Source organism: Tasmannia lanceolata, unplaced genomic scaffold (genome assembly GCF_043159265.1).
Source record: "Tasmannia lanceolata isolate RefF3 unplaced genomic scaffold, GAP_Taslan_0.1 ptg000013l, whole genome shotgun sequence".
NCBI lineage: Eukaryota > Viridiplantae > Streptophyta > Magnoliopsida > Canellales > Winteraceae > Tasmannia > Tasmannia lanceolata.
Genome location: NW_027518690.1, coordinates 917,658 through 930,070, shown reverse-complemented (window position 1 = coordinate 930,070; position 12,413 = coordinate 917,658). Strand labels below are relative to the sequence as shown.

General features: G+C 39.9%; 1 long non-coding RNA gene across 1 annotated transcript; it reads right to left on the bottom strand.

Annotated features, from left to right (window-relative positions):
- Positions 1-109: 109 nt before the first annotated feature.
- On the bottom strand, positions 110-6,573 carry LOC143890668 (uncharacterized). Its single transcript, XR_013255212.1, has 3 exons — positions 681-6,573; positions 495-599; positions 110-397 (listed from the first exon to the last, which is right to left on the bottom strand). It is a non-coding gene; the product is annotated as an uncharacterized LOC143890668 (long non-coding RNA).
- Between the last annotated feature and the right edge of the window lie 5,840 nt (positions 6,574-12,413).

Genomic DNA, 12,413 nt, shown 5'->3' with positions numbered 1-12,413 from the left:
CCTTGGATGACTAGTCTTTACTACTTTTAGGTATGTCTTGATTCCGGGCTCGTGAAATGAAATTATTATTCATCACTGATAAAGAACAAAACTAAAGACTTACATGGCCGAGGTTTGATGTATGTAAATAAGCTAAGACTTGTGCCATCGTTCTATCTGTCTGCATCTGCTTCTCTGTCATCTCGACCACCTGTCTTTCAAGAGAAACGACCTCTTGTTGTGACGTCCCACGAGTGGAGGGCGAGCTATCTATCCCAGAAGCGGTAGGGAGGAACCCAAACATACGTACCCAGCCACGTCTCTCTGGACCCAGGTATTGGGAGAATACGCCATCACTTATAGAGACAGGGCCCCGCAAAGACTCGGGGTGCTGAGAATGATACTCATTAAATTTCTCCTGAAAACAAACGAAAAAATATAAATTGAACTGAAATGTTCAAAGTTAATTCTCATATATGACTCAATAGATTAAATAGAAATTTTATGAAACATACTATCAAAATTTTGGAGATATAATCCTTAGCCTGCCCGGTTTTTTTACTAGTATGGGTAGAGATGAAAAGCTTTGATCAGCTCAGCACTACTCCCGTCTCTATGGTCTATCAGCATATCAACAATGTAAGCAAGCCACTTTCAATATTAAAAGGTAAATCAACTATTATACCAACTCATGAAATTACCTCTTCTTTCGCTGCTCTCGCAAAGCTTTTTGTTCCAGCAGTGTGTTAGATAATTTGTTGAGCACGACTGGCTTTGTTTTTTTCATTGCGATTTTGAATTAAGAAAACAATAATCATAAGTAATTGTTCATTAATTTCAATTGAACGAATATGTGTGAACCTGCGATGCCCCCCACCCCCCTACAACCACATGCACCCTTTGGCAGCCACGGAGATCATTTGCCCGATCAGGTATAAATGTTGTTACCTTTCGATCTAAATTATATGTTGAATATTGATTTCATAAATAACTTGCCAATTTCATTAATGTTTCTTCTGATTTGGCTTGTCCTAGGGTTATTTTACTGAGTATTTGTCGAAAGGGGATACAGTGGCGCGTGGTTTCTTCTGAGCGAAGATCCAGAAGCAGAAGTTGATAATGAAACATTAGGAGATAATTTCTCTGGGGTTCAGATCACGGTCGTAGAGCTGGCAGATGAACCTCTGATAAGAGAATCCAGAAGTTTTAGAACTATCAAAGACGCTTCGCTTTGCCGACCTTCTTAGTAAGTGAATGATATACATATAATTTCTAGTGCATGATGATAATTTTATTGACAATCTTACTTATTTTTTTTACATTGTTTTCTGATGAAACTATGCATAGAATTTCTTGTTTTGATTTTCAGAATAAAAATTTGGCATCTATTGTTTTTATGATATGCAGCCAGTGAGAAATTTATTGTTTCATGTGCTTATGTTCACTAATTAATATTAATGGTTTGCCCTCTTTCTCAGTTGCCATGCTTTTTGGATATAGGATATTCTTATTTCTTGATCTCAAAAGTATTAATGTGCATATGCAGGTAAAGAAAGCCTCATTGAATGGATTGAGGACCCAGCATATCCTATACGACATTATCGTGGAATATTATTCAAGGTAAGTTCTTTATTGTGAAAATTGAAAAGTTACATGTAGATATTCTTGTTATATATCGTGAAATCGAGTGTGACCTTCTTCCCAATCCCATCTACCTCTTTATAGAATACCTAAAATAATTTTCAAGCCCATGATGTACTGAAATATACGTGTATTTTTCAATACCCAAATTGTATAGATGGTCCGCAAATTTCCTCCTCTAAATTTAACTTCCTTCATTCCAAGGCATAAATTGTATCCATGTGCTTCATATCATCCTTCTTCCTTTTGGACTGAGAATGTTGTTCCATTCTTGTCTTTGATTTTGTTCTGATATTGTTCATGAAAATGATGTTTTGAAAAATTGATATCACTAATAGATTCTTGCTAAATAAGAAATGGGTTATCTATGTTTAATCTAATCTTTGGTTTTGTTTACTTGTAGGTTTAGCCTTATGTTAGTGAATCAAGACGCAACAGTTGTAGAGATGATGGAACACGTCTCTCTCTCTCTCTCTCTCTCTCTCTCTCTCTCTCTCTCTCTCTCTCTCTCTCTCATGCTTTAAGTGAATAAAGGACAGCAACAAGGCTAAGGCTCTAGCTGAGTTTTGGCCGTGGAAATGGCAGCAAGAGGGTGAGGTTCTGGTGGAGCTTTGGGTAGGTCAGAATGGAAGCAAGGTGGGGTCTGACGGGGGTTTCTTGGTGGATGGGAATAGCATTAACTAGGATGGGTCTGATGGAGCTTTTGGTGGATGGAGTGTGGCAGCAAGAGGGTGCAAAGAGGTGGAATTCTGGGCTTCTAAGGATGTGTTGGAGAGTGGGCAAGTGGCTGGAAATGAGGGCGTCGGTGGTGTGATACAAAGATGGGTAGAGATCTTTACAACAGTTGTACGAAGAAACTGTGTAGTGAAAAAGGAACTGGGTTGTTTTGTTGTAAAATATATAGTTTGTGATCTTTAAATATGATTAAAGTTTGTGATTTTGTGATTGTAATTTGTGAACTTGAAATGTAAATGTAAACAGGTGGTGAATGTATGTAAACAGGTTGTGTACACAAAATTTGAGATCTTCAAATAGTAATAATTTAAAAAAATTAAATTAAATTTCATGTATTTCCGAATCAACTTCCTATTCATCGGCAACATGTAGCGTCATTAGTAGGGGTGCAACTCGGGTCGGGTTGAGTCCGGTTGAGGCCAACCCGAACCCGACCCGAAGAACCATTTGCTCAACCCGAACGTGACCCGACCCGAGTTCAAACCCGACGAGGTTCAACCTGACCCGATCCGTGAAACCCTTTGTGCCAACCTCAACCTGACCCAACTAGAGTTCAACCCGACCCAACCCGGGATTTTAAGCTTAAAAAATAAAAAAATTTATTGAAAATGTCAGGTTCACTCAGGTCGGGTTGCCAAAGCCCTCAACCCGAACCCAAACCTGACTTGAACTCAACCAAACCTAGACCTGCCAAATGGATGGGCCAGGCAGGGTTTGACTCGACCCGTACGGGTCTTGGTCAAACGGGCCAGGTCAAAATGACCCAGAAAAATTTACGGGTCATGAAGTGTGGACCCGGATCACACCCGTAAGGGCTAGATGGACCCGCAGGTCGCTCGTTTTTTTTTCCTGTTTTTAATGATTTTTGTTGTTTATATAAGATTTGCTAGCCACCTTCGTCAAAGGCTACTTCTCACCCTTGTTTATATAGGGATTTGCTAGCCACCTTTGCCAAGGCTATTTCTCGCCCATATTTGCAATTGCAAGTGATCATTTAGCCATTTACGTAGAGATTTACGAGAAAATGGCAACAAAGTAGAAAAACTACGGCATTTTTTCCGAAAGAATGCATCAAAATATGACAATTACGGAAAAAAACTACCAAGAAAATGTAAAAAATTATGTCAATTACGAAAAAACTAGGCCTTAATATTATAAGTATGGTTTCATTTCTTTCATCTCAGCATATGTTAGAAAAATTTCAGTGAAAATGTGGCAGAACCAAGCTCTTTCATTCATCTTTAACTTCTCAGTCAATTTCCCTCTACTACCCAATGAACTCAAATCCACTCATCAAGTTATACTTCTTTATCTCTCTTTAATTGACATTTTAATCTCGCTAACTATCTCCACCTACATTTACGGTGTCTTCTCTCCTTCATGGCATGTGATTGATGGTCCTTTCATTCTCTATATGTTCTCTACTCTCATCTCCTCTCTCTGTGTGGATCCCGTTCGGAGGTTGACCTACGAGGGTGTGTGTTATGATGGTAATGCCTTTGTCCATTGATTTTGAATATGATTGCTTTTCTCATAAATTTGGGATGAAAATCCTAACTTACGAGAGAAGCCATGACCAGAGTCGCCACCTAGTTTAGGGATCTATGACCCATAATTAACTCTGTATATTTGGTCTACGATTTACAAATTTGGTAAGTTATCTGGTTACAAGAAAGGAAGGTGTTAGGCACCCTTCTTGCCCGACAAATGTCGGTCTTCAACTTTTAAAAGCTTTAATTGTTTAAGTTCCAACTAAAAAGGGGAATGTGAATGTTTATTTGAATTAACCTAAGGATTTCTAATTATTTGGCCATTCACAGTTTAGACTCATGCGGGCCAGGAGTGCATCCTACATGCAACTACATGCCTACTTTTTTGACGTTTTACTGAGATTGATGAAATTTTGTTTGAGTTGGATTAGATTGTGTGAACTAGATTACTTGCTCCTAAGTCTAATGCAATGGACTTAAGTTGCACTTTTAGTTTATTTGTGAACTTTGGATTCTAAGAATTCTATTTTGGAGAACCTAGAGTGTGATTTCTAAGTTTAGAACTCTAGAACTTTATGTTTAGAAGACGGGGATGTTCCATTTTAAGTGATTACGAGTTCTTAGATTCTTTAAGATTTTCAAATTCTTTTGAATTCCAAATTTAAACAAATCAACTAAGCATGCAAAGGAAGCGAACAATTACTCTAAACATGCAAAAGAACATGATAAACAATCTACGATGCAAATTCTAAGCATATGATAAAATAACTAAACATATAATTTCATGCAAGAAGAATTAACTGAGCATGCAACTACGAACAATGCAAAAGATGGGCTTTGGAAGGGGAAGGAAAGAGGTAGAAGAATGGTGCGACTGAACTTGGGGGTGCCAAGTTGCCTACGTACCCCATGGTGGGGATCAAGCCACACGTAGTTCCATTAGAGGATTAGGATGGAAAATTTGAATTTGGAACTTTGGTTTGGAATCTTGGATTTGGGACTTTGGTTTGGACACTCGGAGTTATCTTGAAAGTATTGAATCATAAGGGCATCAGTTTGGGAAGTCGAAAGAGGTGATCTTATAAGATTTGGCCAAATGGATTTGGATGTAAGGATGTAACTCAGTTTGAGTATAAGGTCATAACTCTGCTGAAGTAGAAAGTGTAACTCGGTGTAAGTTCTAGGAGTGCAACTTTGTTTAGATCCTAAGGGTATGACTCAGTTGGGCAATGTGTTAAGGTGACTCGGGTTGGCATGGGTTAGGTTCGAGTTTGACCAGGGTTGGACTGGGTTGACTTGGGTTGAACCGGGTTGACTTGGGTTGGCTCAGGTTGAGGTGCAGTTTAGGGTGCGGCATAGGGTGTGGGTTAGGGTTAGAGTGTTGCTTTAGGGTGCGGCTTAGGCAATTTTGTGTTTCAATCTTAGGCACTGGTAGGCGTCATCAAGCACTGGACAAGTAATTATGAGTGGGCGTCTTAGGCGCTGGATCGGCGATTCTGGGTGGGCGTCTTAGGCACTGGACAGGCAATTCTAGGCACTGGATAGGCAATTCTGGGTGGGCGTCTTAGGCACTGGACATGCAATTCTGAGTGGGCGTCTTAGGCACTAGACAGGCAATTCTGGGCATTGGATAGGCAATTCTAGTGGGCATCTTAGGCACTGGATAGGCAATTCTGGTGGGCGTCTTAGGCACTGGACATGCAATTTTGGGCTAAGGTTGGCTATGGGTTAGGCACTGTTTTGGGCAAAACAAGGCTAAGGTTGGCATGGGTTAGGCACTGTTTTGGGCAAAACTAGACAAAGGTTGGGTGTGTGTTATTGAGGTAGAGTGACCGAACGTCCATGGAGATGGGGAATTGAGCAAGAGGCTATAAAGGGTTGGGCTCGGTTGGTTTCACCATGCTAGGGGAAATGAGTTTAGGGTATTAGGCTAGGTTAAAGAGGATTGACTACGTTCAGTTTAGGCATAAAAAAATAAAAAATGAAGAAGGGGAAGAGAAGAAGATTGTTGGGATGTTGCCTTGTTTCCCAAGATTTATCTACCATATAGAGGTAGAGTTGCTATTTTGGAGAAAACCAAAATAAGGAGTGTAATTGGGTTTTTTGAAAAACCATGGTTAGAGGTTTCTATACACACAACCACTGTGGGGTGGAAAATAGAAAGCATCGATTCTTGCTTTTGGCAAGAAAAAAAGTGACGTTTCCCTTTGGCAAAGAAGTGAGAAGAAAAACGGGGTGCTTTTTGTACCTCTTTGTGAGAAGGAGAAAAATCAAGGAGATCCTAAGGTACAAGAGAGGAAGTCAAGAGGGGTTTTGAAAAGGGTTACAAGGGAAGGGTTTGTAATCGATCAAGTGTTGGATCGATTGAAGAATCTAGTGTAATCTTTGTATCTTTCTTGATTAGTGGAATATTTCACTTGGATCGCCTGTGGACGTAGGCTTTGCTGAACCACGTAAAAATTGTGTGTTCTTTGTGGGTTGCAATTGTGGTTTGTTTTATCTTGCTTTAGATAGCGGATTTTGATCTGACCATTATCCGTCGATTTTCTACAAATTGGTATCAAAGCTGTTGGATCGATCTTGCCGGGCAAAAACCGCGGAGCGTTTGGCATTTGCGGTGGATTCTCGTCGAGGTGGAGTTTTCCTGACGAGTTGGTAGGTTTGATCCAAGATGGCTGCGAAAAGCTCAAACACGAAGTTTGAGGTGGAGTGATTTGATGGCAAGAGTAATTTCAGCCTATGACAACAAAGAGTTCAAGACTTGTTGGTTCAACAAGGGTTATATAAGGCATTGTCGGGGAAAAATAAGAAGCCGAAAACAATGAAAGAAGAAGAGTGGGAGGAACTCCAGATGAAAGCCGTCAGTGCTATCCGGCTATGTCTCTCGGATGAGGTAATGTACAATGTCCTTGGAATTAAAACTGCAGCTGAATTATGGAAGAAATTAGAGAGTCTATACATGGCTAAATCTTTGTCAAATAAATTATTTCTTAAGAAACAATTGTATAGACTCCAAATGGAAGAAGGGACACCTCTTATGTCCCACCTTAACACATTTAACAAGATTATAACTCAATTGTTGAGTGTTGAGGTGAAGATTGAAGAAGAAGATAAAGATTTACTTCTTCTTGGTTCCCTTCCTCCATCGTATGATAACCTGGTTACGACTTTGTGATTTGGGAAAGACACTTTGGTTTTTGATGATGTCACTGCAGTATTATTAGAAAATGATATACGTAAGAAACCAAGTGGGGATGATTACCAAGGTGAAGGCTTGGTAGCAAGAGGGAAAAGTAGTGATCAGGGGAGAGAAAGGTCAAAAGATAGAAGTTTTTTCAGAAAAGGATCTCGATCTAAGTCGAGAGAAAAAGATGGTAAATTCAGATGTTTCCATTGTAGCAAGGAAGGCCATATAAGGAGGAATTGCAAACAATATAAGCAAAAGATGAAGGAAAGGAAGAAGAATAAAACTTCTGATCAGGCCAGTGTTGCATCTGAGAATTCAGACGGTGATGGAGATGTCCTATCAGTCTCCACGCAAGTAAATCACTTGAGTGAGACCTGGATTTTGGATTCAGGGTGTTCTTATCATATTTGTCCATATAGGGATTGGTTTGACACCTACCAACCCTATAATGGAGGAACAGTTCTGATGGGGAATGATGCAGCATGTAAGACAGTCGGCATAGGCACCATTAAAATCAAGATGTTTGATGGGATGGTGAGAACTCTATATGATGTGAGGCATGTCCTAGATCTGAAGAAAAATCTTGTTTCCTTGGGGGCCTTAGATATAAGTGGGTGCAGTTTCATGGCAACAGGAGGAAACCTTAAAGTGACTAAGGGGGCAATGATTGTCATGAAGGGAAAGAAAGAAGGCAACTTGTACAGGTTGTTAGGGAATACAGTGACAGGTGGAGCAGCTGTTTCTACTCCAGATGACTCAGGTACAGATGACACGGCTCTATGGCACATGCGTTTAGGCCATATGAGCGAGAAGGGGCTGCAGGTTCTTCACGAGAGAGAATTGCTTAAGCGGAGGAGAATGTGTAAACTGGGCCTCTGCAAATATTGTTTGTATGGAAAGCAGTGCAAGGTCAGGTTCAAGACAGGGCGACATACAAGCAATGGTGTTTTAGATTATGTACATTCAGATGTATAGGGACCCGTACAAGAACCATCTAAATGTGGAGCAGTTTATTTTATTTCTTTCATTGATGACTACTCCAGAAAAGTATGGGTGTATTTTATGAAACACAAGTTAGAGGCATTTACAAAATTTAAGCAGTGGAAAGCAAAAGTGGAGAAGCAGACAAGAAGGCATGTAAGGTACTTGAGAACATATAACGGGTTGGAATTCAAGAATAGGGAATTCAACAAATTCTGCAAGGACGAAGGAATTACGAGACACTTCACTACTCCAGGTAGTCCACAGCAGAATGGTGTAGCTGAGCGCATGAACATGACACTTTTGGAAAGAGCTAGATGCATGAGATTGAATGCAGATCTTCCAAAGCATTTTTGGGTTGAGGTAGTTAATATGGCATGATTTCTAATGAACAGCACCATCTACACCTGTTGACTTGAAGATTCCAGAAGAAGTGTGGACAGGGAGGACAATTGACTATTCCACGTTGAGGATATTTGGTTGTTCAGCATATGTTCACATCCAGAGTGAGCAACGATCAAAGTTAGATCCAAAGTCCAAGCCGTGTATATTTCTCGGTTATGAAGATGGAGTTAAAGGCTATAAGCTTTGGGATCTAGTTGCTCAAAAGGTGGTCATTAGTAGAGATGTGGTATTTGATGAAAGCCACATGGTGAAAGGAAACAATGGTGAAGAATCTCAGCAACAGACAATTCATGCATATGGAACCTCGATAGAGGTGGAGCTTAGTGATACATATGCATATCTTAAGCAAATTGAGGGTGTTGTAACACCTCAATCTGGCAGTAGGCAGGAGCCACAGAGGCAGCATGAGAGTCTTGCCATAGGCAAACCAAAGAGAAATACCAAAGCACCGGTCAGGTAAGGTTTTGAAGATATGTTATCTTTTGCTTTAGTTGTTGGTAGGGGTGACCCTTCTACTTTTCAAGATTCTATTAGCAGTGTGCAGCATGATAGGTGGATGACAGCTATGATAGAAGAGATGGAATCACTCCAGAAGAACAACACATGGGAGCTTGTTGAAAAGCCCAAGGACAGGAAAGTGATCGGGTGCAAGTGGATATTTCGAAAGAAAGAAGCTATATCAGAGAAGGAACTCTCACACATAAGGCTGTTATTCCTTCCCAATGAAATGCACATAAGGAAGTGGAGAGGGTAGAAGACCGCCCATAACGTTCTTTGTTTTGCAGACTTTGGACTCACGGTAGATAAATCATTATGAATTAATGAAGCGTCAAATACATGTATTTATGCCCAATCGCCTCTCGAGTTTATTTTGTCCAATTACATGCTTATGATTTGATCATGCTATTTTAGTTTTTACAACCTAAGCCTTGGAATGCACTTACTCACATAAAAGCTTCTCCAAGCTATCATTCCTCTATGGGAATCGAAATTTTCACCACCTTTTTTTTTCTTTGAATGGTTCGAAACTTTCACTTCCTCTCCCATGTTTTTCACTTTTCACTTAATTTTCATGAAAAAAACAAACAACATGGTGAAATGCTGTCATATTTAAGAAAAGACAAACATTAGCGTGTCATATTTAAGGAAAGGCAAACAGTAGTGGGTGATGATGACATAGTTTTTTGGAAAATACAAACATAAGGGTGTGTAAATTCAAGAAGACAATGATTCTAGTAGCCCTACCAATGAGGTAAGTTGATAAAGTTCGGGTAGTTGGAAATCTAAGGGCATGTTTGTATATAGGCATTTTCCTTTTTTTGAAAAAACTTTCCTTAAAAATGAGTTTTTCATGGTTTGGTAAACTCATTAAATACGAAATTTTCTTTTCCAGAATTAAACTTTCTACAAAAAATAAGGTCAGAATAAAACCCAACTAGACCTGTATTCTTGCTTTTCAAGAAAAATAAATGCTTCTGATGCCCAACCTTGTTGTTGATGAGCATCATCATCATCATCATCTGAAACCATCCTCGCTGACGATTTGGATTTGAAATCAACCTCTTAAGTCTATGGGGATGTTTGGATGTATTCCAGGAGATAGGCACTCATGGGAAGGGATTCATGTAGCTTGTGGGATACAGAGCCATGGTTTTGAAAAAGTTGATGGAAATCATGGGCATTATTAGGCTTGAATGTCAATATCAAAGGAGATAGGCACTCATGGGAATGGATGTTCGGTAAAAATAAGCTTGTGCTGCTGTTCCTTGAGTTGGAGAAAGAGAGGAGTGCTGCTGCTAGATGAAGCAAAACCGAGGAATTTAAGAAATTGATGAATGTGAACCAAACCGAAGGAATAGAAAATCCAGAAAATGCCCATAAAAAACTTGAGGGAACTTTTCCTTTCCATAATTTTATTTTCCATAGATCCAAACATGCCCCCAAAGATCTCAACGGCCATATTACCGCCAACATATTGTTAGTGCTTGGGATGGCGTGGAATTATCTACGTGCCCTTGGTTGCCTTATTAGCGGTTTGGATCCATTGATCAGCTCAGCGCCACATGGTGGTGACCTATTGGAGGTCGGATTTGTTGGGTATATATAATATAACCCATGTATGTTCTAATATAAGCCCAATAGGTAATGGACCAGGTGTAGTGGGCCCATTTGGGCTGGAGCCCATTAACCTCTCTTAACCCTAGTGTATCTCTATATATAGGGGCTGGAGGCAACAAACTTGGTATTCCAAATTAGATACCTTGGGTGTAATGCTTCAAGCAACCTGTTGCTTGACATAATTACTCTAACAATCTTGAAGCACTATGAACCCTAATTTTTATTCGTTTGATTAGAAGCCTCTATCTCTCGGATTGGATTCATGTTTCACACAGAAACAAAATCGAATTGACGTGGGTTTCAAGATTGACCGTGGGTTTTCTTCCCTCCAAGTTTGGATCGTGGGATTATTCTCGTATCCAATCGTTGGACAAGGAGACGTCTGTCCTCTCTTGCTCGTGGGTTTATTCATCGTTGAATCAAGAAGGAATAAACGGTGTGACTCTGTCTTCACTCTCTTATTTCTTTCTCCCATAGTTGGAATCAAAGAATAATAAAAAAAAGGAGGCCCCAAGCAAAATTAAAAGCCATGGATTTAGGGGTTTTGTACCTGGTCCTTGTTAGACTCTTCTCGTTTTTGTTTTTCTAACATCCATCCCATAGAAACAAGGAGGATTGGTGTGTGTTTATCAAAAGACAGGGGATGGGGTTTTGAACGTCTGTCTCTCTCTATCTATTCCCATCTCATGAGTTACTCGTTTCCCACACAGTAACCAAATCTTTTTCGTCCTCCCTCTCTAACCACCTGTGGACGGTTCTTGGTTGTGGCTGATTCTTGTGGTTGTTTCACTCTACTTAGAAATCGGTTTTGGCCGTGGGTTTAATTTCCTTTCAAAATTTGTTTTTGGCTGAGGGTTTATCTTCCAAAAACAAGGAGGAACGCAGCCAACTAAATCGTTGCTCGCTCAAACTGAATACATGTTGGATATCTCATTTGGGGATCTTTTGGGGGCAACACTCTCACTCTCTCTCTTATAACTGTAAAGTAGAGGGTTGAAACCCTTTTGGGTCGTGGTCTTCTTTGGTGGTCGAATCCCTCGGGGCTGATTATTCAAAGGAATAATATCGTGGAGGAATAGTTGAATCATAATTTCTCTTGGATCCGAACGATCGTGGCCGAATCATGTTGCCGAATTTTGGTGGTGACATATATTGTGGCAAAATTCTTGTGGTCGAAATTTGGGGACGAATTCTCCTTGGTCGACTTCTCTCCATCCAGGTGCACTCTTTCTAATTTAATTTCATTTAAATAATACAATGGAAAAGAGTTCTCTTCCGTTTGAGATGGTCAAACTTCAGTCCTTTGGTGGGTCTGAATTTAATTCATGGAAGCAAAAGACTCAATTCGGTATAAAATATATGAATTGTTTTTACGCCGTTTTGAGTACCTTTGCTGCGACGACTAAAAAAGTTGATGCATCTCAATGGCATTCTTTTAAAACTGAAATGTATAGGAAAAATGTGCAAGTGAGATTGGATGCTCTTAAACGATTCATTCTAATCGAAGATGAGAATCGAGCCAGGAATAATTTGGAGATAGTTAGACAGCAACAATCTGCTACTAACGCGGTAACAAATCCCAAGAAATTTCCTTGAAAATCCAAGTCACCTAAAAGTGACAATCCCAAGTTGGAAGCCAAAAAGCCTATCTTCCAGAAAAGAATGGCAAGTGCCACAACTGTGGGAAATGTGATCACTTTATGGCAGATTGTAGGCTACCTAACAAGTCTAAATCTGACACACCACAGAAGGAAGCTCATATGATGGTGGGTAAGACTGAGCCTAAGAGTTTTGTTGCTATGTTAGGCAACAGTAAGGCCAGTACTTCTTCAGATTGGTGGTTAGATACATAAGCCACTTGTCATGTTTGCAACTTC